Below are 24,214 nucleotides of genomic sequence, written 5' to 3' on the forward strand. Positions count from 1 at the left end.
TAAACATATGTTAACATCTTTGGATAATGAGATATGAAACACCAGGGACCTGAAATTAGAAATATTCAAATGCAACATGAAATTCATGCCTTTGAGAGAGAAGAAATAGCTATTTGAACAGCTTCCTGTGGGATACAGTATATTTCACATTATTTGATGCATTCAAAACATAACTGAATGTATATTAAAACCCATGCTCAAACTGAAGCCAGGGACTTCATGCAGATATCACTAGGATGGATTCCATGGTTTATTTAATTTAGGAGGTCACCAGAGGCCTTTGTTACCTCTAATTACGGGAACCTGTGAAGGTTTTGACAGAAGAGCCATGTGAAATTCATACCTAAACTATGCATTCACTACATTTGGACAAACAAGAGCCTCAAATTTGGCTCCAGCAATGTTTGGTCAGAAGAAACAGAGGGCTAAAATGTCTTCTGTTTGCTGATGACAAAGAAGTTGTCACAGTCCTTTCCACAAAGTATTTGAGACTTCAGAAATCACTTCCCACTTCTTTACTTACATTTGGCTAAAACTAACCTGAACCAGTTTTTCTGTCTGTCATGCTGCAAGCACATTTCTTTCTTTGGCCTTCCAAAGAGAGAGGGTTGGGAACATGATATAGCTGAGATCCGTGCCTGCAATGAAAATATTTTTTCCACTTTATAATTCTGAAAAAAAATTGCTGGGTTTGCTTTTGTTGTCGAAGCTGTTTTGAACATTTAAAACACGTCAAAGGAACCCTGAGCTTGATGAAAAGGCACTTTTAAAAGTTTGTGTGTTTTAAAGAAGACTGTCTCCCTTTAAAAAAAAATAATAACAAATTAACATGATATAACAGAGATTTAAAAGACACCGTATACTCTTTGAAGAAGAAACAGAGTCAACCAGATGGGTTCTAAAAAGAGCTAAATGTGCATGTAAGTAAACAGTAACAATGCTGCTATCCTGGACCCATCCAGCTAAAAAAGTTCTCCAATGTGTTTGCACTGCTCATCCACCTAACGCTGCCACTTGAGGTATCAGACTCTTCTCTCTAGGCTCAAACTATGTTCTTTGTCATTACCCAAAGTTGGGTTTTTTTTGAATAGACAGTGTCTGCATTCCTTGTAGAAGTATTCCAGAGAGAATTTGTGGTTAATTTGACCAGCCAACATGAATAATGTAAACAAATGAAATGTACATAATTCTCTCAAAAGGCTATGGTCTAGTTTTTCATGAAAGAGTATCAGATTCACAAAGCATCCTCTGAGATACCCCTGTGTGTTTTCCAAGACATTTTGTGTTCCACTATTCTGAAAATGTTTTCATTTGAGCACCAAAACTTTCTAGTAACCTTTGACAATCTTAGATTAAAGTCATTAAAAGAGAAGCAGCCTTGCAAGCTTGAACCAGGAGACATCCTTTTATTTAGCCCTGAGACTAACAGTATACCTAAATAGGTATCAGTACTCCATTTAATATGTTCATCTACAGCCAAATTTTATTTTAATTTTCTTCTCATAGACTCTTAGCACCAGGGGGCTGCTAATGACACGCCTCAATACATGCAGCACTGAGGCACTGCAACAGCCTTTTTGCAACTCTGTTCAGACCCTGTCTCACAGCATTTTATCACTGGGTATAAACAGAGGTGGAAAACGCTTAGGCCTCAGGAGGAACCCAAACACATTTAACAGGGTTCTCTATGCACTGCTAAACTTGCCCAGCTGCTAACACATGCTGTTATGGCTGTCTAAATGCTGATCTGGACATGGGCTGTAGCTGAGGAGGTGGGCAAGTGGCAGCACATTGTTCCTCAGAGGCCAACGCATCCAGGCAGTATCAGTGTGATAGAAGGCAGAAGCAGAAAACAAAGATCGAAATGGGGACAAACACAGCTGCACTCACAGCTGCACTGCAGGGTACAGTGGCCTTTGTGGCACTCGAGGGCACTAGCAGCAAGGGGAAGGAGGGCTACAGTACTGTCAGCTCCCTTTCCTCTTCACACTTCCATCACATATAAAAAAATACTATAACTCTTCTAGACTCTGTGACCAGAGCAGCTGTGCTCTAGCATCAACAAAGAGAGATTTTGGGCTGTGTGGCAGCAATATCCTCCTAAACAAGACTGTTTTTCATTATTTAACCAACGTTTTTCTTTATCCCAGGAAAGAATCATAGAATCATAGATGCTGATTGCCAATTTTAGACATCTAGACACCCTATGTATACTTCAGAATGAAATCAGCAGACCTCAACATTGCTCAGGCCTTTGGGATGAAGTTCTCAAAAAATGACATTTTCCTGCAGCCTTGGAGCAATCACAGTTAAGAGGTGAGTGATCCCCTTCATGTGACGAGGTCAGGTCATTGAAAAGATGGTCCTTCTCTAACAGTAGACTGAGCTGAAGAAAGGAGCTGAAGTACTGCCTTAGATGGCCACTAATCATGAAACAACATAAAAACTGGAATGTTTAGAAGTAACTGATTCACACAAGAGGCAACTTCTCTGAGAGAAAAACATTACTTCTTTCTCACTTTGCTGGGACATTGTGTTGGATCAATTTTTATATTTATAGACTAAAGTATTAAGTATATCTTTCCTGTCAGCCTGCAGTGGGTCGTTTAAAATAAATTTAACATTTATGGCACCTCAAATTTTGTCTTTACTGCAGTACTTCTTGTTCTCACTATAGAAGATACTACAAATACCACAGTAAAGCTCAAATATCAGAGGGCACTAAAGCGCTGCTTTTTAATGGCAGTCACTAAACACAGAGCTCATAAAACTGCAGTTATCTTAGAACTAGTGGTACTCAGAAGTGAAAGACAATAAGATATTCACGTTCCAGTGGTAAATCCACTGAAGTCATTGGGATAAGGGCTGAAATTAATTTGCCCTTTTGAGAAAAAATAAGCATGTGGGTCCTGGGTTGGAGTTTAGAACAGGAATTTCTAATTAATCAAGAAAATCAAAGAAGAAGTAGAGGAGCACTTTTCCCAAAGGGATCCCTGAAGATATCATTTGGGATGCTGCAGAAGCTGTTCTCAGTGAACGGTTCATTAGCGTTGCCTGTGGAGCTGGAGGAAGGAGGCGGAGAACTGTTAGCTGTTGCTAAGAGAATTGGTAGTCGTCACCCAACTGGCAGAAGTGAATTGGAAGCGGAGAAAAACTTGAGAATGGGATCTGAATGTCCTTTTAAGTGGCAACGAAGAGCAAAAAGCAGGCAAGAAATTTCTTCAGAAAGCTGCAAGACTTCAAAGAAAAAAGTCCTAAGACAACAACTCTAACACAGTGGAGCTTGCCAGCACAAACCTCAGCTGACCTGATTTGCCCTTGCTTTTACTAAACATGTAAACCCAATGAACTTGCACCAATTGATTAATCCACTGTTGCTCTAGAGAATGTAGGAAGTGAATAGGAATGGAGCTGAATTGCCCATCTTCTTCCTAAGGCCTAGCCAAGTTTACCAAAGTACTATTTAAAAACTAGGTATAAATCACATTTCAAAGAGTGCCAGAGGAAGTTCAGTTCCCATCCCAATGATTTATAAACACGTCTTCCTGATTATCAATCTTATGTCAGCAATGGCAATGTCCTACCTGCTCTTTCATGTTATAAATGATTTCCTTTTGGGGAAAAGGGATCCACCTTCATCTAATACTGCTCATAATATTTTTTTGAACTAGACAGAACAAAGTAGCAACTAATAATCATAAGATCCTAGGATAATTCAAGATGAAAGGGACCCCAAAATGGTTTCCAGTCCAAACTCTTGCTCAAAACAAGGTCAGCTATGAGATGAGACTGCTTATGGCTTTCTCCAGCTGGGTCTTGTAAAACATCAAGGATGGAGGATGGAGGCTTCACGGGCTCCATTGCTTGGCTACATGCACTCTATACCTGTCATTTCAATTAATGCCTGCTTTCTTTTATGTATTCTGAATATAACACTGTGAGGAATCTAGCTCTATCCTATTGATAGCTTCTCCATAGTCACCAGAAAATGAAAAGTAAAAAGCATTTTCCACTTATTCTAATAATTATATGTCAGTGTTTAAAGTTTAGATTGATTAAAGATTGTGAAGTTTAAAAGATCATCGAATTTTAGAAATTATAATGTGGATATAACTGATACAGATGTCTTCTTCAGCATGTGACATGAAGAACCAGATACAAAACGCACTCCCACCCAACTCGTGATGTGTAATTAAAAACTTGATATAAAACTATAGTTTAAAATAGAAATACCTTTGATTTCACATGCAACACATCTCATTCACATTGGAGTAAGCTAGGAGTAGCTCAGTTTGAACCTTTCCATATTACAGACTAGACTGGCACTGAACACAAAAGAGAGAATTAAGAACGCCCTCCCCAAAATAAATAAATTATTAAACAACAAATCAAACCTCTCAAATAACTTGCTTCTTCTTGAATTTTTCTTTTCTTATTATTATTTTATCTGGCATCCTCCACTCCTCCCTTACTCATGTTCCTCTAAACAGACTATATGGAACCACTTTTCTGCTGGCAAAGCAGTAAGGTAGCTGTAGTGCCAATATGCCTGAAGCTTGCCTCAGGCATATCTCTGCCAGTTTGAAACCTTTACCACCTTCCCGAGTTAGACTAGCTTAGCAGAAATAGTGATCCAAAAATCACAATTTATGGACTAGTGCCCTTCACAGAGAGAACTATTTCAAAAGCCCAAAATCCCCAAATGTTCTCTTTATATGCAAATATATATATTTTTATATGCAAATATATATATATATATTTGCAAATTATTTGAAATATATATACAAAAAAAATATATATAATGTATATATAAATATATATATATACAAAAAATCTTAAATTAAAATTCCTATATGTTATTAGTTGTTAATTCAATGTCTCTTATACAGAAATGGTTTCCATCTATTCTTCTTTTCAAACTAGCTTTCTGAAAAATGCTTTTGAGTAATTTTTCCACTGAAGTCCACTTTTCTTTTCCTATAGAGTCTTTTATGGTCACCAAGAGGTTTGCCTAACAAAGGCATGCTAAAACAGTCAAGCAGCATTTAATAATCAGACCCCTTTGAACACTGCAACACAGACCTGAGTTCAGGAACCACAAGAGGCTTTCAGCCATATAAATTTTGTACTGGAACAGCAAACAAACTGAAGAAAACCAAATGGATTCTGGCGGCACACTGACATGTTGTATCATTAGATCAATCTGGTGGCATTTTCTTTATTGTCAGCTTGGTTGATTATGGTTCTCATTACATGAAAATAGGAGACTTTATTAAATGACACTCTCATAACTGAGGGGCAGCTTCTGCTGGTCCTGATGTGTGTGAAGAAAGGGGGAACAAGGTAACTCCTGACTTTAGAGGACCAAGTAAAGACAAGTTGTGATCTCCATGAAAGAAGGTCACAAATAGCTCCATTCTGAATTCCCTGGGATAGATGGTGTCTCACACAGAACTCAAGAGCAAGTGGACCACAACTGCACCCCTCAATCAATTCCCATCCCAGTACTTTACAATTTTTAAGTTTTCCAGCTAAAAGCAGCTGTTCCCTCCACCATCTCAAAGGACAGGTTAGAGGAACTAACTCAAAGCCAACAGATGGTACCTGATTTACGAGGTTCTGCAAAAGGAACATCAGTGTGGAACGGCTGCGAAAGAATCTCTTGGAGCCAGGAAGTATTTACTGCACTTTTTATGTGAGACTTATTCACCATGATGGACATTTTTGTAGAAGAAGCACATTTAAGCCCAATCAATATGGAAAACACTTGAGGAATAAATAAGACATCTCAATAGCTCAAACCGCTGACTCACAAAGACTTCTAGGTGTTGGTAGACAAGATCTTCCTCTAGAAGTTTACTGCATGACCAACCCAACAACCCAATCTCCTATTCTCCAAGAAGTTTTCACACTAACACCAAATGCAAGAGGACAAAACACATACCCTTACATACGCTGCATTAAGCTTTATATATTCTTCATTAAAGTATATTTCTTGATTAAAGTAACTTAGGCCAAAAATTTACATCAAAACTCTCATGTCTACGAGCAGGAGGGTTTTCATTTTAATTCCAATGAGCTAAATACTACTGCAATTACAGGCACCATTCTCAGCAGCCTCAATCACACTGGCCTTGCTTGCCTAAGTTCCCTTTGAACTTGCCCTCTTAAACTCCTTCCTGCAAGAAAACATTATCTGGGACAAGAAAGTTTGCGTTGTTCTTCATTTGCCCTTAGAGTCAGACTCACTTCAGTCAGAGCACAAGTATCAGTCACTGAAGTGGTTTCAGCTTGACCAAATTGAGAAAAGCTGAAGTTAGTACACTGAAACTTCAGTTCTGTTGACACTCTAGCCACTGTGAAGACATCCAGCTCAAGTAGGCTGCTTGTATCAGTCACCCTCATGTCTCTGCCATTATGAAGGCATCCGTAGGAGACTGTTGAGGCCTTGTACAGTCATTAAACTTTCTTAATATCCATTTTGACAAGAAAATAGCTCCTGTTTGGAGGGCTCCTTCTAAGAAACATGTCCACATGCAAGGTCAATATCTCAAATGTCTTCCCAGGGACTGCACAGGAGCTCTGTTCTCTGTCTTTCCTCAGTAAGAGGTTCCTTGCAATTGTGGAAAATAGAATTATAGGAGAATTAGAGGAACTGTCCTACAGAAATCAGCACAGCATCATGTTGTACCCTTTGTGTGAGGCTCTTCTGTGGATAGCTTTATCTTCCCCTTTCCCCCCAGGACAGCAGCAAGCACAACATGTAAATATATGACAGAGAATAAAATCATGTTTGGTTCATCAGCAGCCTGCCAGCCTTTTTTGGCCCTTTTGTGTCACTTCTTGATTGTCAATATTTATTCTTCTTTTTTCTCCTCTAATAAAATTGTTTTACTTGCACTTTTCATTATCTATAAGCAATTCAAGAACAATTCAGTGTTCCTGGCACCCAGAATAAGAGAAAACCAGTAGCCTTGACATGTAAGAATAGATATATAGTGTCTGAAGGAAATAAAAGATAGATCCACATATAAACCTAAGAAATAAATTTCCTATCATGGAGAATTTATTCCTACTTTCAATCAGGTTATGCTAAATTATACCAGCTCAGAGTGCCCAGTAAGTGATAAAGTGATTAGCACATCCTCTGTAACACCTCCCAGTTTAGCCACTGTGGAACATAATTAATGTGCAGTTTACGCTTCCTTTACAAAACATTAATAAACACCATAAACAAAATCTAACATAACACTGCCCAGCACCACCTCACTTGTACACTTCCCAGGATTCAAAATTTTTCTGCTAAGCACCACTATTTATTCACACTCTTTCCATGCATAAGACAATGCTTACACCCAAGCTACTAAGAAATAGTTATTCACAATCAGAGTCATTGGATCCAAATCTTTAATAACACGCTCTTTTTCAGTCATGCCATCATTACCGTTGGCTACCAATTCTGTTATTTAAAAATAAATAAATTCAGAATGTCAGAGAGTATTTTATATGTATTTATGATGTTGTTATTGTTTGCCAGCTGTCAGGCAACTGCAGACATTCTTCCCTTAACATTTGCTTCACTCCTTTATTAGTGAGAAATTGACTTAACCGGTACAGTTCCTATTACAGCTCCACAGGCTTTCTTATTTTTACTATTCATAATTCTCAAAAATTACAAAATATCACATCCACTTTCTCATTTCTGCCTCAGATTTTCAGAATCACAGCAGTTACTTTCTGCTATTCGAAAGGAGTTTGCAAGTTTATTGGCTAATTTTGGGCACGTCACAGAAAATCTATTAAGGCAACTTACTACATCCTTTACTTTCAAACACCAATGATTCAGCATAGCCAAAACCACAAGAATCAAGTCTAAGAACTGCTACATTTAACAAAACATACAATTAGATTTGATTTGTAATAGAGGGAGTATTAATTGTAATAATTTGTATATTTGTAATAGAGCAAAGTTAATTTTTTTTTCAGCACAGAAAAACACGGTTGTTGGCAGCTACCCATGAGAATTTATTTTTCCTGGGAAAATACATGCCTTCAAATACAATTGACAACTTCTGTATTAAAAAAAAAAAAAAAAAAAACAATTTTTTTAAAAAATAGCCTGCTTATGCATTATGTTTACTTGGCTATTCTACCCTTGGAATATTTTTGAATCCTCCATATTTACCAGAATTAAGCTATTCCCATCACTAATATCCTAACGACCGTCTTTCTTTAGAACAAATCAGTTTCCTACTAGATATGACTGTTAAAGATCCTTCATGTCTACTTGAGGTTTTTTTTACTGTTTGGCAGCATACTTACATTGTGCCCTCTTTTGTGTAAAGCACATATGAAATAATACTGTGAGTTCTCATGCTGACAGTCTCAAGCCTGAGGAAAAAAAAAACAAATTCTATGGAACCTTGCTCTTTCCATTTCAAATGTAATGAGAAACAAACAACATTCTGTCAAGTAAATTCAGCTTTTGTCTATACCTGTCCATGTGCCTTGTTTTCATGAGGCTTGTAAAGGAGCAATTGATCTGAAATTACTAACACGTTGTAAGGAGTAGTCAATAGCCTACTGAAATCTCAGCTGCTGAGGCTCAACTCAGCTGTAATGCTCAGCTCTGAAAAATCTAGCTCATTAGCTCTTAGCTATATTTGATGCTTAGCTATGTATTATCTGCAGGGCTAACAAGAATAAAAAGCAGTCAAGACTTATTTCTGTCATAAAGTTGAAGATCTGACTGAATGAACACAAGCAGCAGTCATGCTGAGGAAGAAGATACCATTATTACAAAGGCACTCTTGTGAGTAGAGCTACACTATAAAAATACATCTATCCATTTATCAACCTTCACATTTAAGAGTTCATTGAAATGGGTGAGCTTGCTTTTGGTTTACATTTTGTTAAGGAAACAAAAAGTGAATATTTAATTAATACCTTTGCACACAAAACAGAAAAACATCACTGAAAAGAACCCAAAAAGCAATACTTGTTCCAGATCTTCCAAACACAAAATGATTTGTTGCAAAATTCAGCCTATATATTAACAAGCTTGAAACAGTAGAACTGGGAGTTTGTCTATTTCGACTATTATGCCTGCAACAAATCACAATAATTGAGTAGATCATTTAGATGAACCAGATCTAAAACCAAACAATGATCACTTTGAAATCATAGTAATATTTGATCTGCTGTGATTCTGAAAATGGCTTTGTGACCTACTGCTCACAGCAAGGAGAAGCCAACTCTTTTGGCAGAGAGTGTACCTCCCTTGCAGCAGCTGGTGGGCAACAGGAACTGCTTCTCATTGTTCTGAACTGATGCCTCTTCCAGTCTTCCCTTCTACAGAGGAAAAGCCAGGGGGAGGAAGTCCACAGGAGACAATTTTCAATATGAACTGGTTGAAAGCTTGAGCAGTCTAGCACAGTAAATATTTTTTCTCCCACTTTCCTTAGTGGCAGAAATCAATACAGTTGACTAATAGCAAGTCTCTCTTTCTTCCAAATGTTCTGCCATAGGAATTTCAGGGAACTAACACAAGTATCATGCCTCTTTTTTGCATTTCTTGTATTTTTTTAATCTTTACAAGAACCAAAGGCAGTTTGTGTCACTGTTCTTGTTTTTATAAGGGATTGGCAGCCTCCCATTTTCTGCCTGTAGTCCTTGGAAAAAATGTAATCTGCAGTCATTGTAAGATCATTAGTAAATGTTTGTGTATTAGAAGAGCAACTCCCAAAAGAAATGCAGATGTGCACGTAGAAAAATATGAGGCTTGAAAAGCTACAGGCTCCAACAAAGCTGCTCAAACTAAATGAAAAGGGGCACATTTCAAAACATCCAAGTATTGACTATTGAATCCTCCTCCTCGTAAAAGTTGCAGAACAAATATAAAGTCCTGTTTTCTTAGAAAAAGGGTAATTTTTCTAAACAGGCAGAAGGCCCAGCTTTAGCTGCTTGCTTTCTGAAATCCCCGTCAATGTATGAAATGTAGGTGGCATACATTATCCTTTTTGCTAAAATGAAAATAAAAACTTCCGTGATTGGTGGCTGAAGCTAATGGGAATTGATAAATTACTTTCCATCCCAGTGGACATGAAATCTCCGAAGTTTTGGATTTCAATTGAATGAGAAATTACTTCTGCAACCAGTCAGCAGGATCGAATATAAGTGTGTTTTTTTAATCTTATCAGAGTGTGACAAAAATCAGAAAATTCATAGCTGTGTGACTGCAGTATGTGAATGCACAAGTTGCAGATACACTGTTTTGAGAATTGTTATTTATGAGTGCCACCTCCGCATTTGCAATGCTCGCTTAAAATATAGGGATTCTTGGGATGCTGGGAGACAGCTCCTCCACTCCCATTACGGCACAGTCTTAGGGGCCTGCAGGGACCTTGCAGCAAGGGTGGCTCCTTCCATCACACAGGACCAGCTTTCACACACTCCAAGCACTCAGAAGCAACAGCTGGTTAAAATGCTGTTCTGAGCATGAAGCCACTGGGTCCTCTCTCCTTTTTCTGTTTCTTTCTTTGGCAGCTTCAGCAATAAACACATCCAAGTAGTCTTTTAGAGAAATGTGTTGCTGATTAAATCATTCTGCCCTCAGAGAAGGGGAGTGGATCACCAGGTATACCACTGTGCTCTTGTTTGGGCCCCAGCTTTAGCAGACAAAAGCGAGGTATCATTAGTAAATGGAGAATTACAGAACTGCACCAGGAAGAGGTAGAAGATAAACTGCCCTCAGAAGGCACGTGCCTTCCAAACAGCCAGGGCTGGCTACATGCAGGTGCTGTGTGCTGTTATACTCTATCTCCCCTAGATATAAATAGCAGTGTCAGCCAGTCGTGCCTTCAGCCAACCAATAGCTTGCACGCGTTCCTCCCAAGCCACAACAATTTGTGCTTTCATCACCTCCAGCCTGCACTGCACAATGCGATACTTGGGGAAGACACCACAATGCCTGTGGTCCAAGCAACCCACAGCAAATCCAATGTGCTCAAACACAGGCCTCAGACATGCTGTGTAGTTTGCTCTCTCCATCTGCCTCTGTCTCTCTACCATTCCCCTACTGCAAGATGGCAGTGTCTCCAGGTCCAACTGGCCAGAGAGCTCAGCACAGCCCTGTGTACCCTGAGGAAGCCCATCAGCATGGCTTGGAAAGGTTTCTCCTGAAGCAGAGCTCACACTGGGGATGATCTAATCTAGGAATGTGGCAGAGAGTTCAGATGCTTATCCAGAGTTTAAAAGTATACAAACCTTTTATCCTGCGAGATTTGGCTAGGTCCTGCAGTCCTTATTCAGGCAAAATTACAGCCATCTTTAACAGGAGCTTTGGCTAGGGGAAAAAAAAAAAGACCAAAAAACACCAGCAAGATTTAACTTTTCTCTGGAATTCTCATGAGATTTCTGGTTGGTTTTGTTCAAACTACAAAAGCAATTTAAACGCGCATTCACCATTCAGCCTCCAGTCACAACCTGGATCCTCAACCATCGTACTAAATGTCAGTGAAAAATAACTGAGGAAAACTAAATTAGAGAGAAAACAGAGAAAGATCTTCTGCACTAGACAAAAGCTACAAAAGAAAAATGGTTTTATTCCAGGATTTGTAGGGCAGAACTAAAGCATGCTGTTTAATTATCCAGTAAGATGTGCATCCTTTAAATACGGATGTTATGTAAACATGACAGTCATGTGCATCACCACACACAGAAAGTTCTCTCTTCAGCTGTGCCCTATACACACATTTGGTCTGAAATATGTATGGCCAGCAACAGCTGCTGGTGCTGTACATCTACATAGGCAGGACAGAGAGGGAGCGCTGCTGCAGTGCACACATATTTATTTGTGGAAGTTCTGTATGACAAAGCCGGTCATTTCTTTTCCTTCAGCAAGAAGCTCAATAGCCTTCTAATCATGTATGGTAGGAATGTAACTGCCTACTTCCCACTATAGCTACAAGATACCATTTTATGTCTGGCTCATCTAGCCGTTTGGTCTGTTGTGTCCCTGAGGATAATTAGTCCTGAACATAGGGAAACTATTTATCTTGCACCGGGGATATTCTGTCAAATACCTCCTCGCACAAAAACTCATTTAAAAGGATAAAAAACACTACCTGAGGAATTGAATACATCTGCGGGCTTCTAGTCACTTCCAGCAGGTGATACATCTGAAATCACAGAGCCTCGCTTTGGTAACTAGGTGGGAGCCAATTAGCTTCATTTTGAACTGGGAAAACTGCATCATGACAGCCTCCAAGGAGCAAGTCCTATTTGTTGTAAACAAATCTGATTTGCTCTGTTTTGCTTCCCCACAAATACTGCACAACAGTCACAGATAAAGTTGCTTTACAGGGTAAGCCCCCACAGTCACTGAAAACAGGCATTGTTTTTCTTCTCCCCAGGAGAGGAAGAATAAATGTGACAGTTTGCAGCCACCACTGGTAGTGGTTGCAAACTAAACTCTCTCACCAGAAGTTCTCCCCAAGGCTTCTTTAAATATTCCATGACTAGCTATGTCCAAATGCATTTCCCAAAGGATCAAAGTACATTTTTCTTTCACTTGACAGAAGGCACTGAGTTGTTGCTATCAGTTTGCTCTTTCAATCCTTTTGCATCACCCGCTCACAGAAATAAACATACTTTGAGGTTTTTCCTGATGCAGTAACTGACCATGCCACCATGGCTTTATTTTGGCCAGAGACGCCTGTGGCATTTCTGCAAGAGGACAAGCATCTCACTCAGACCCCATTAAAAGAGAGAGCTCAGCTCTTACAGCAGTTTGACAAGTCTGATAAAAAGAAAGAAAACCAAATTACTAGGACTTGAAATATAAATTAGATGAACTGATCTAGAGGTAAGTCCTGCCTATGTCCTCAGGCTTAAATAGCAACACACAAATAGGCCGATTTCCCTGCACAGTGAAATAGTAACTCTAAAATATTGTAAAAGTAAAGAAATGAGAGAAATAGCACATCTGTATCTTTATGGATCTTTTCCTGCATGCAGACTCAGCCATCATGCTCTGATACTTGCCACATGTGAAATCTGAATAAAGGGATATTGGGGGAAGACGGTCTCCTCTGGGGTGCACACAAGTGGCACATGCTCCTTAGAAGGTAAGCCTGAGAGCTTTGCACGGTGTCACGTTTCAGCCCTTACTTAAGAAAAATATCCCTAAATAAGGACTGTATAATGGTATGGAGCCGAGAGATGTTCTTACCAATCCATCAGGCCATGATACACAGTCTGCGTAATAAATGCCATTCAGGCCTCATTACTATGCCCTTTATTAAAAGCTCTATGGGGAAGGCAGAAATAAAAATTACAAGAAATAGTGCATCAAGCCAACTCCCCACATTAACACCGTAGTGTACATAGTGTGACATGCCGGCTGCATGGGTGTTTGCCCTAACTTTACTAGGGGAGCCAGGATTCCAACCTTAAGCGGCAGGTCAAGTGCAGTACCTCATATCACAGCCTGCTAAGTTGCTAAGCAGGGAGCTGTAACCACCTAGAGTACAGAGTGGTTTTAGTATTCATGATGACCTAATATGGACAGATCTGCATTCATGCTGCCTAGGTTGAGAGCCTCCTGTTTTTTTCTATACTGAACTCCCATTAATCTCCACTGAAATTATTCCAAGATATAATTTCTTTTCTGGCAAAGCCAGTTAATAAATTTATTGTGCTCTTTTCAATCTCAGGCAATAACTTTTACTTCCCCCCATCCCCTGTCAAGTCATGGTTTAAGGAGGTCACTGAAGAAATTCAGATAAAAAAAGAAAGAGAAAGAGAGAGAGAGAGAGAAGAAAGAAAACTGGAAAGGTTTTTGTTTGCTTTGTTTGTTTTACTCTTACAAAACATTTATTCACCTTAGACAGTCAAAAGGTTGCCTGTCTCCTCCTATGAATGCACAGCAAGAAGCCCATACTTCTTTTGAAGGTACCATCACCCTGTCACTGTGAGCAAAGTCCTGGCTTTAATTCTTTCTCTAACAAGGAAAAACTCCACATGGTATCAGTCCTTAAGATGTGGACAGGACATATTCTTTGCAACATGTTGCTAATGACCTGCTTTCAAGAAAGCCTCACAAACAACAGAATTGGTGTGACTGAGGAAAAGGAGACAAACAGAAGATAGGGCTGTGTAAGGGGATAAAAACTTCTCCAGATAGATCTTCCCTTGGGTAAATCATAATGCAAAACCAGGCTTTGAGGTACCTGAGCACGTTGGAAGACTGAGGCTTAGAACCACTGTACCTCAGTTTCACCATTTTTCAGTATTGCAGTCGGTACTTACTGCCTCAAAGCGTAATGACTGGACTTCATTAACTGAGGCCCATTAAGCACTTAAATGATGACAAGTATCACACAGTTGCCAAGTATATATACTTACATGTATATGAAGTTATTAGCAACCAAGACAGGGAGCTAGGAAGATCTGGAAGATGCAGACTGAACGTAGCATTTCGTGGTAGGCCAAATTGATGTAGGAACTGCAATCTCTGAAGCATGTCTCAAGAGCAACAAGAACAGGACTGCATTAAATGTCATATTTATCTAGATTTCACACTGAACTTAATTATAGTGAGAGAAAAAGAGAATCATAAAGAAATAATAATGTCTTGAGCAATTATGATATATTAATTCCCTTTATAATACTGAAACCTCCAATACTAAAGTTTTTCTACATTTTCTTTAATTTTCTTTATTCTCCTGGGGATCCGAGATCAGGAAAACAAAAGGATAAAGCATCTGTCTTCTGCAGCATGCCTTGGAACATGAGGACAAATATTGTCAGATTCATTTGACAGCTGTAAAAATAACAGATTCTCTTCAATCAATTCCTAGATAAGAAAAAGGTGTCAGCTACCCCTGGGTCACAGGCAAGAAAGAAGGGATATTTTCAGAAATTCCCCTAGGATTAATTTTGGCAACTATCTCCTTCATAATAGAGGTGAGATTTTACATCTTCCAATGGAAACTGAGAATATGACAAAGCAAAAGAATAGACCTTCCTAAAACAAAACATGCAGATATAGGCATTAACATCCAGCTGGTGAAATGCTCTTAAAGAAGAATGAGGATGCAGAAGCCTGGGATTGATTTTGAAGAAAAGACCTGTTTGCAGGTTGTCACAAAGTAGGGGAGTCTGAGATAGGGAAATAGAAGTGGAGACTGGCAAATTTTATTAAATTTGTTTAAAAATACTTCAGAATGTTTGTCAAAGGCCCTATATCAACTAAAGCCGTTCCATTGTAGGAAATAAGTTGCATAGGTTATACTTATAGAAAAAAAAAAAAGAACAACAAACACAACAACATCTATATTATAGCCATACCACTACTAAAATCTTTATAGTGACCCGTCCCAACTCACGTACACACCTTCTTAAAATCACAAAATTACAACAGTTTGCAGTACCTTATTACATTTTCTTCAGCTCATTTATCATTACCAGCAATGAGAACTTTGCGAAGATGAATAAATTGAAAGCCCTGTTGATTACACATGGATATATTAAAAAAAAAAAAAAAAGAAAGAAAGAAAGAAAAAAAAAAAAGAAAAAAAAGTGCCACATTTAATAATAGTCTTAAAAGAGCAAATAAATGTACTTCTGTATTCTTGAGTGTGTGTGCCTAAAGCAAATTACATTTAAGGAAAAGCTGCTGAATAGGAAAATGATACTTTTCGTATTTCGTTCTGACTTAATTAAAGTTTAAATTTCCTCTCAGTTTTCACAAGGAGAATATATTTTTAATTACTGTATGCGACCTTTTTATATTTTAGCTTGAGTATGAAACATTCAGATCAATGAAAAGTAATTTAAAGCAGCCTGAACAAATACATGCTTGTCTGAAAGCAGAGGAATGTGAAACTTGTGCTCAGTTTTAGCAGCTCTTGATCCCACTATCTCACATGAATGGTTTGGAGGGCTTAGGAGGCCTTACGGGAGGATCTGAACTTGCACAAGGAGCAGGGCCGTACCCTCTTAACTGACAGTACAGCATGTCATACACATGTTTTTTCCTGTAGATTTTTTTCCCTGCTGTACTCTGTCTTCCCTTTTCTTAAATTAATGCTTTTTTTATGGTCTTGGGGAACTGAAGCCTAACATACATACATAGGAAGGGAGAGATCTGTGCACCCCAGGACTCTCTCCACTACAGGAATTTTCTGCAACTATCATGAGAGCTTTCCTTCTCCCTGTCCTAATCAGTACACACTGAAATTCTGAAAGGAAAAAAATATATCTATGTGTTCATCCACTTAGTAATCAGTGGTTTGGTCCCAGAGCTTTTGCCAAGATAAACTGGGACACATTTTCAGACACCCTTGAAGGCAGAGAGGTCTCACTTAGACTGGAAGACTGGGCAATCACCAGCTGTATGAAATTTAACCAAAGTGAGTGCCTGATCCTGCACTTGGGATTGAACAGCTCTGGATGTACAGACAGACTGGAGGGTGAAAGGCTGGAGAGTAGCCCTGCAGAAAGGGAACTCAGGGTCAAGCTGACAGCAAGTCAGCAGTGCACCTTGGCAGCACAAATGGACATCCATACTTTGGGGTACATCAGGCCCAGCTCCATTCTGCATGGCCTCACGTCGAGCACTGCATGAAGCTTTCAGTGCCACAATATAAGGAGATAAAACTATGAGAGGCAGTCTCTCCAGCCACACTGCATACCAGTGACTAATTCTGTCCATAGTTTTCAGCAACTGTGTCACTTAAATGATGAAAAAAAACAGAGGACAGCTGCTCTAATATATGTATATAAGGCACAGGAATAAGGAATTTTTAATTGTTCTTATGGGTATGGAAGATTTTTACTCAGTGAGCATTCCTCTCTCCCTCATTCTGCTTCCTCCAAGTTGTTTCCCTCCTGCAAAACTCAGTTCAGAGTTTCTTGCACAGATGATTTTGTCAGGCAAGGTGCCAATCCAACAAAAAACATTTTATTTGAGTACTAGATTAGAAGCAGCACGTGAGCAAAGTGACTTTTAGTTGCAGTAGTTCCTTGTTTTCCCTGGCAGGTACCCACACAAAGGTGGGGGAAGAAAATGCTTACATTCAAACTTCCTCTAAAGGAAACGCTTGTGTTGTTACATGCATGAGAATAAGTCTTCTAAGATGCTCATCACCATTTACTGCATTGGTGTGAGCTACTGTCAGATCATAGCAAACAGACACGTGAAGCTGCGGTGTTCACTGAAATTTTTCATTGTTAGTTTAGAAACTTAGCTAGGTTGCTATCACACATTCTCAAACCACTGATAGTATACAAACAGCTTACCAATCTCTAACAAGATCTACTAGATTTACATGCATTTATTAGATAAAACCCATTTCCCAAAGAATCTGAACCTAATCAAAGAACACATTACCTAAAATGTCCTTAATATTATCCTCATAAAAACACCACAGGGAAAGACTTTCCTTGCAGTCTGCCCCATAAACAGAAAGACTTTTTGGCTCCAAAGGAAAAGTCCATGCCTCGTAGGACACCACTTTTGTTTTCTACACCTAAGAACAAGCTGCAATTCTAATAAATTAAAACTTTTTCCTTTTTTTTTTTTTTTTTGACAACTAATTATTTTTGACAAGTCAGTGTACTTGGAAATATGGCAATTGAGGAATACCAGGAGGGAAGAATGGGGTGAAGTATATAGAATGACATATCAATATTCCAAATTAGAAGAACCTGAAAAATCCAGTTTGATGGGATTATAGAAGTTAGGATTATTTATCTTGAGTGAGTAAATCTTGGTACTGCGATTCAGGTGACTGATCCTAATCCTGTCACTGCTTTAGAATAGCATCTTTGGCGAGTCTCTTACCTAATTTTATTTTGCATTAGAGATGACAAATACTGCTCCTTGAAGCAGAACTCTTAACAATGCCCCAAGGAATTATACTGTTTTTATTTACCTGTCTTATTTATTCAATGTGGACTACAAAGCAACAGAAGACCAAAAGCATTTATCAAAGATGTCTTTTTAGGTCAGAGGTACCTCAGGAGGAACAAAACAAATTATTTCAGAGGAAGCCTATTCTAGGTGGCCTCACAAGGGTATTAGTCACACTGATGATTCAGAAAAGGTAACTGATTAAAGCTATTGGCAACCAAACAAAATATGAGTAAGTCCAGTTTCTGAGCATTTTAGGATAGTATTGCTAATGGCTTTTGTTTTAAATTAAAAGCTACTACTCAGTGAGAATGGAGGCACAGGAAACAGAATCAGAAAGTTCTTTAGTAATTGCCAACCTAACAGTAATATTATGCTACATGCATGCTATCTGATATCGTTTTAATTATCTATCCTAATGGCAGAGGTAACTCTTCAGATATCAAGCTAGTACAAATAAGATGGTGTAACTTAACAGACCTGAGCAACTGACAGGCCTACAGATTACAATAGTCAATGAGATATTTTTAGTTCAAGGTAACACAGCTGCTGTCTCAGCCAGTTCAATCTCAACCTAGAAAAAAATCATGGAACTTGTTACCTGTATTCTCCAGACAGTCTTGTCCACGACAAAATATATCCTCCACCCTCCATTTAGGCCCATTATCCATGTGCCCAATCAATGCTCCTCTTTGTCTCTAAACGAAAAAACAAGCACACCTGTTACCAATGGATCTCATTTATGCTCCTTTCAGGAAAGACAGGTTTACCTTCTTAGCTGAAGAAATTGTAACAAGTCCCTTGCAAGAAGTTGTTTCAATCACTTCATCAGATCTTTCTGATTTTTGTACAGCCTTCTTTGGAAAAAGAATGGGAGGGGTTGATGAAAGAGTGCTGGAATGAACAGCAAAATGATGATGGCAAGGCAGTACTAGTGCAGAATTTGTCCAGAATTTACTTTTAATCCTCAATATTAGGTTACAGGCTCTTCTCTTGTGGAGGAATGAGATCATGTCAGCTTGATGCTGTCCTGGCAATGGACAGTAATAACAAGTCTATGCATATTCTTTCAGATATGTCAGAAATGCCCAATATCATCCTACTAGAAGACTCTGCTGACAACTGAGAGCTGTGGCAGAGGGAGAAGTCACTATCATAGTGACTTAATGACTTCCCAGAAAGATCCAGACTAGAGCGTAGCAAGAAGTATTGAGCATGGCATTCCTTCCACTGTGGAAGAATAGTATGGAGCAGTCAATCATGAGACACTAGCCAGAGGTAAAAAAAAAAAAAACAAAAAAAAAACCAAACCACACTGATTGCCAGAGCCAGGCCATTTTCTTTCCCTGGTATTTTTTGGAAAATGAAAATTGATTACAGACTTGTCAGATTTCAGTTCTGTTGTTTGCTCATTGAGAGTTCTGGATAAATCTTTTTGTTGCCTTAATTTTGTGAACTTGTAAGTGTGTCAGACATCAATAGGCTAGGCAGACCTGAGCAGTGTAGAAAAGGAAATATATGTTTATGGTACGGCCGACAGCATTATTAAGATGGTGTAAATGCTGTTTCAATACATTTTTAAAGCCACTATGCATGAACTGAAAAATCTGCAAGTCTATTGAAGTTATGTCAGAGAGTGAAATGTGAAATATGCTAGTACCCATCAATGAATTCCATTTCACATGGTATACTGGACACATGTCCTGGATTTGTGAGAACTTCACACAGTGTGGAAAAAGTGACTGACAACTGACTGGCGTGTCCCTGAATGGTCCCAGAACAGCAGCCTAGAGACATCAAATATGGTGATCTTAACCATTGGATGAATCTGATAGCGGTGGATCTGACTGCTCTGATGGTGAGAGGTGGAACAAGCCTGGCTGAAATGGGAGTTATAGCTCAACAGGTTTTATAAGCTTATGGCAAAAGAAATATAGGACCCAAACACAGGTAGTTGTTAAGAAAAGCAATGCACTTATCATTAGCTGGAATCCTGACTTGTGGAAAAGAAGAAAGAAATTGCATCTGTAACACTGCTCAGCTGTAAGAAAGATAAGACAGGGAGAGGTCAGAGCATCCAAAATCATTCAAGTGCTTTTAGTACTAAGGAGAATGTGGTCAGACAGACCTCTGCTTTGCCTTTGTGCTGCACTGTCTTGTCCCCAAGGGGTCAAGCTGAAGCCCAAAGGTCTCTGAGTTTAGATGTGAGACACCTTGGTGTTTGGCCTCTGTTCACACAAAGGTGTCATTCAGTAGGAGTAAGTGTGAAATGCTGCCCTTAGGCAAGAGTAGGTGGTTGGGGATGGCTGGCTAAGCATGCAGAAAAAATCCCAGGTCCAACTCCAGGCACCATGCCTCCATAAAAACATGTCCCAAATTAAGGGAACTGGAAGGAGGGTAGAGTGAATCATAAGAGGTCTAAAAATTATGGCATGTGATAAGAGAAAGAAGGGCAGTGACTATTTAGTCAAGGGAAGACCAAGGGATGACATGATAGCTCCCTTCCAAAAAGCTCCTGCAGAGAACAAGCAAATAAAGAATCTTCATCTCCACTGAGGGTGGGATAAGAAATAATGAGCCTAGGCTGCAGCAAGAGAGACTTGGTTTAGGCATCAGAAAAACCTTCTAGTGATAAGGGGAGTTGAGCACTGGAATAGGTTGTCTAGAGAGGCTGCAGACTCTGTCATCAGTGGACTTCTAAGGACAAGTTGGACAAACATAGGACACTCAAATGCTGTCTCAGAATGGGTGAGCCAGTTGATACTAAGAAGCTCTTCGCAAACCTGCTGTTTACTGATTTTTTGTCCTAAACATAAAATCCAGCTGTGGCTGGATTTTGGAGTGGCTTACCTGAAGTATAGCATGGTTTAGATGTTTCCTAAATGAGTTTTCTTAAAACAAAACAAAACATAACAAAAAAAAATCTTCATGTTGCCAGCTCTTGTAACATTTTCTTCAGTCTCTCTGTACTTGACCCATTTCTAAAAGCTCTGGCTCCTGGAGTCAAACAGATTCATGAAAGCTTAGCTTAAATAAGCAAAAAAAATGATCTAAATTTATGGAGCAGGATAAAATAAAATAAAACAGATTATAAGCATGACAGAGAAGTACTTCCAGCAGTTATAAATCCATGAGAGAAGTGAAATACATTAGTTAGCTTAAAAACCAAAAGCAATTGATTAAAAAAAAAAAAAAAAAAAAGTGTTATATTGCAACTGACTTTCTTTTTCAGAGTTCATATTTAGTGCTCAATATGCTTAATGGTTGTCATCTATGTTAAGTCTAGCCCTGAAGTCAGTAAAAAAGGAAACTGTATTGCTAAATGACAGGGTCAGAAAGTAAATGTCCTTCCCTATGAGAAGCACAGAGGTAGGAATACAGCTGCCCTCTTTCCAGTCCAAACTTGGAGGCACCTAATGAAACAAGAAGGGAAAAAAAAAAAGCAAGAGAAAAGCCAATTGAGTTCCACTGTAGAAAGTGCAGCTAAGAAAACAGAATCTCTTGCCCCAGAATACTGTGGATCTCACGTGTGTTCCTGGGGATGCCTATGTGTGTGAGCCTCCAGAACAGGAACTATTCCAGCTACAAATGGTTAGTGCCTGACAGAATGGGTTGGAGAAATAACTGTTCTGTGTTTCCTCTTCTTTCATGGTCTACTCCTAAGCAGGAGTGGAGATGGAATATCAGGCCAGACCTTCACTCTATCCTCAGAAAGTCACTCTCATGTTCTTTCACTCTTAAGTTGTGGTTCTGAAGATTTGAGGCATACTGGCAGGGCTGCATGAGGGAATTTTATATCCATTCTGTGAATATCAGACTTCTATTTCCAAGGCTGTCAACCACACCCTGCCAATAAATTCCCTAAATAAAAACTTCTAAAACAAATAAAACTCACGAATAAAACTGATAGTACAGAATTAGTTGAGTGCATGAATATAATGATACCTATCACAAAAATCTGTGCAGTGCAAGTTTTCATTTGACCCTATCATCGCTCTGCAATCTTTTTCATTATCATAAATCAAAAAGCATTGTTTGCTTTAAATTGCTTGCTGCTTAAAGATGAATCACCTTTGATTTCCTGGGTTTTGCTTATGGCAAAAAAAAAAAAAGGAAAAGCTTTCAAAACTGCAACAGTAAAAATCCCTGGTCTCACTTTGCATAAAAAAAATCAGAGAGCTCTAAAATTTAATCTAGCAAGCCACATAAAAGTGAAACAGAACCGTGATTTAGGAAAAAAAAATATTTCTCCATCTGTAGAGCTATTAATCTACAGTTTAGTCCAGAGAGTGCATATACAGCAGACTGTGAAGAGGGACCCCGAGCTCTAATGGCTTGAAGCAGATAGGTCCTCAAATGTTTAATCTAACTCCAGGTGCAGAACTAAGCTTCTCTGTAACATCTGTCCCTGTGGATAAGAACCACTAAGCATCCTGTGCTGGATTGTGCACAAGCTATGTCACTTAGAGCACATTCCTTGTGCTGATGACTGATGCACAAATTACCCGAGGCACCTCAAGAAGCCTGTCCACCCAGCTCTTCCTATTTGGAGAAGCAGTGCCCTCTTATTCCCTCTCTTCATCCCGCAGACTTGACATTATACCCTGTGCACACAAGTGCAATTAGATTCTTGCTGCTTTTTCCAAAGTCAGGAAAAATAGGTCCATTTAAAAAGTCAGTTGAATAAACTGATGAGCCCAACAGGCTGGAACAGCAAAACAGATCACAGCTTGGCCTAAGTCATCCCCGGGGGGTGGAACAAAGAAGAAATACATTGCATGCAGTTGTATCTAGGTTTTCTCTGTGACGAAATCTCTCACAAGGAAAGAAACAAGAAAAAATAAAACAGGTTTCATTCTTTATGTCTCCCATTAGCTAGAAACCTCATGGCGATACCCATCAATTTAACTTTTGGATGTCTGGATACTAGCCAGGAAGTACTCAGCTTCCATATGCTCAGCAAAGAGAGCAACAGAAACAATGCAATGTTGTTGTCAGGCAAGGCAGGTAAATCACTGCATATTTCTTTACAAGTTTTCTGAAACTTGCTTCCCAAATTTAGGAAACTGAAATTAGCAGAGTTTGGTAACAAGCCCTGGATGTCCCACAAGCTGATCTAAATCTCTGAACCTGCATTTGCCCACGTGGCTGTATTATTATTTTTTTACCTGCCTTTATGCCCATGAGGGGAAATGAAAATGGTTTCCTGCAAGGAGACTAATTATTCTTTGTCTTTGTGAGGCAGCATTATTTAAAAGTATAAGAGGGGAGCTGAAGTCGGATGCAGTTATGTTGTAACCTCAGTTGTACTGGTAACAGTCTATGGGGAAGTTGGTTTGTCTCATCCTCACTTTCCCTTCTTTCTGTAAAACAGAGATCTTACGTGCATCTGTGGGGAAAGTGTGCAATTTATTAAACATATGAAGCAGTAAAAAAGCAATTCATCTTGCTAACTCTAGCTGTCTGTAAGTTAGTATCTGATCTAACTAGGCTCCCTCCACAGCCCAGGGATAGAGAAAGGTTGGATAAATCACCTTCTTTTCCTCCAGTGATTGCAGAAGGAGGCCAGACATCTGGCTTTTAAATTACTGTGTTTAGGCAAAATTAATTCCATCTTAAATGTCCAGAGTCATACTAAAAGCAAGGAATCTTCTGCTGTTGGCACATCCCAGCCTCCTCTATTAGAAAGCTGAAGGCTGTGCTCCTGGTGAGCAGGCTTTTGCATTTTTCTTTCCAGAAACTGCGTACATTCAAGCAGCATTCTTCTCCTTTACTTAGTCCTTGATTACTTATTTGAGACATTTGGAAAACATCACTCTCTGGCTTTGATCAACCACAGTTGCTAGGTTGCCAGCCTGCTCACTTCTGGCAGCACATCAGCCCCTGTGAAGTACACAGGTAGGATTTCTTTGCATGTGAGCACCTCTTGTCACAAATGCAAAGTAAGATTATTGTGGTAACATGCCCACATGCTTTAACCAACATTCCTGTCACAGAACAGATAATCAATACACAATACAGATCCAAATCCTCATAATTTTTAACCAAAAATTAGGTTTGCCTTTTGGAAGAGTGTGCCAGGCTGTACAAGCCTACCTTCTCAGATCAGAAGATGCCCAAATCCTGCACATCTACGGAGATTTGAGGGAGCACCCCCAAATCTCACATACATTGAACAGACATCAAGAAGAATGTTTTTGTGGTCACTATTGCCTGACACGGAATTCACATGCAAGTCACAAGGGTTTGAAGTATAAGGTTTTGAAGTCTGACCCATGCAGTCACAGGACTGTATTC

The 24,214-nt window shown here is 39.1% G+C and overlaps 1 long non-coding RNA gene across 3 annotated transcripts in view; it reads right to left on the bottom strand.

The window, feature by feature from the left end:
- LOC107311501 (uncharacterized) overlaps nucleotides 1-24,214 on the bottom strand; it is a 194,096-nt gene that overhangs the window by 124,171 nt on the left and 45,711 nt on the right. The window contains exon 3 of one of the 3 annotated variants that reach the window (XR_014943956.1): nucleotides 11,258-11,344. The exons of the other annotated variants lie outside the window; for them this stretch is intronic. This is a non-coding gene — a long non-coding RNA (uncharacterized LOC107311501). Of the gene's footprint in view, nucleotides 1-11,257; nucleotides 11,345-24,214 lie in introns of those variants that run through there. 3 annotated transcript variants of the gene reach the window in all.

The sequence above is a fragment of the Coturnix japonica genome, chromosome 3, assembly GCF_054131305.1.
Source record: "Coturnix japonica strain WE chromosome 3, WE-NBRP24, whole genome shotgun sequence".
NCBI lineage: Eukaryota > Metazoa > Chordata > Aves > Galliformes > Phasianidae > Coturnix > Coturnix japonica.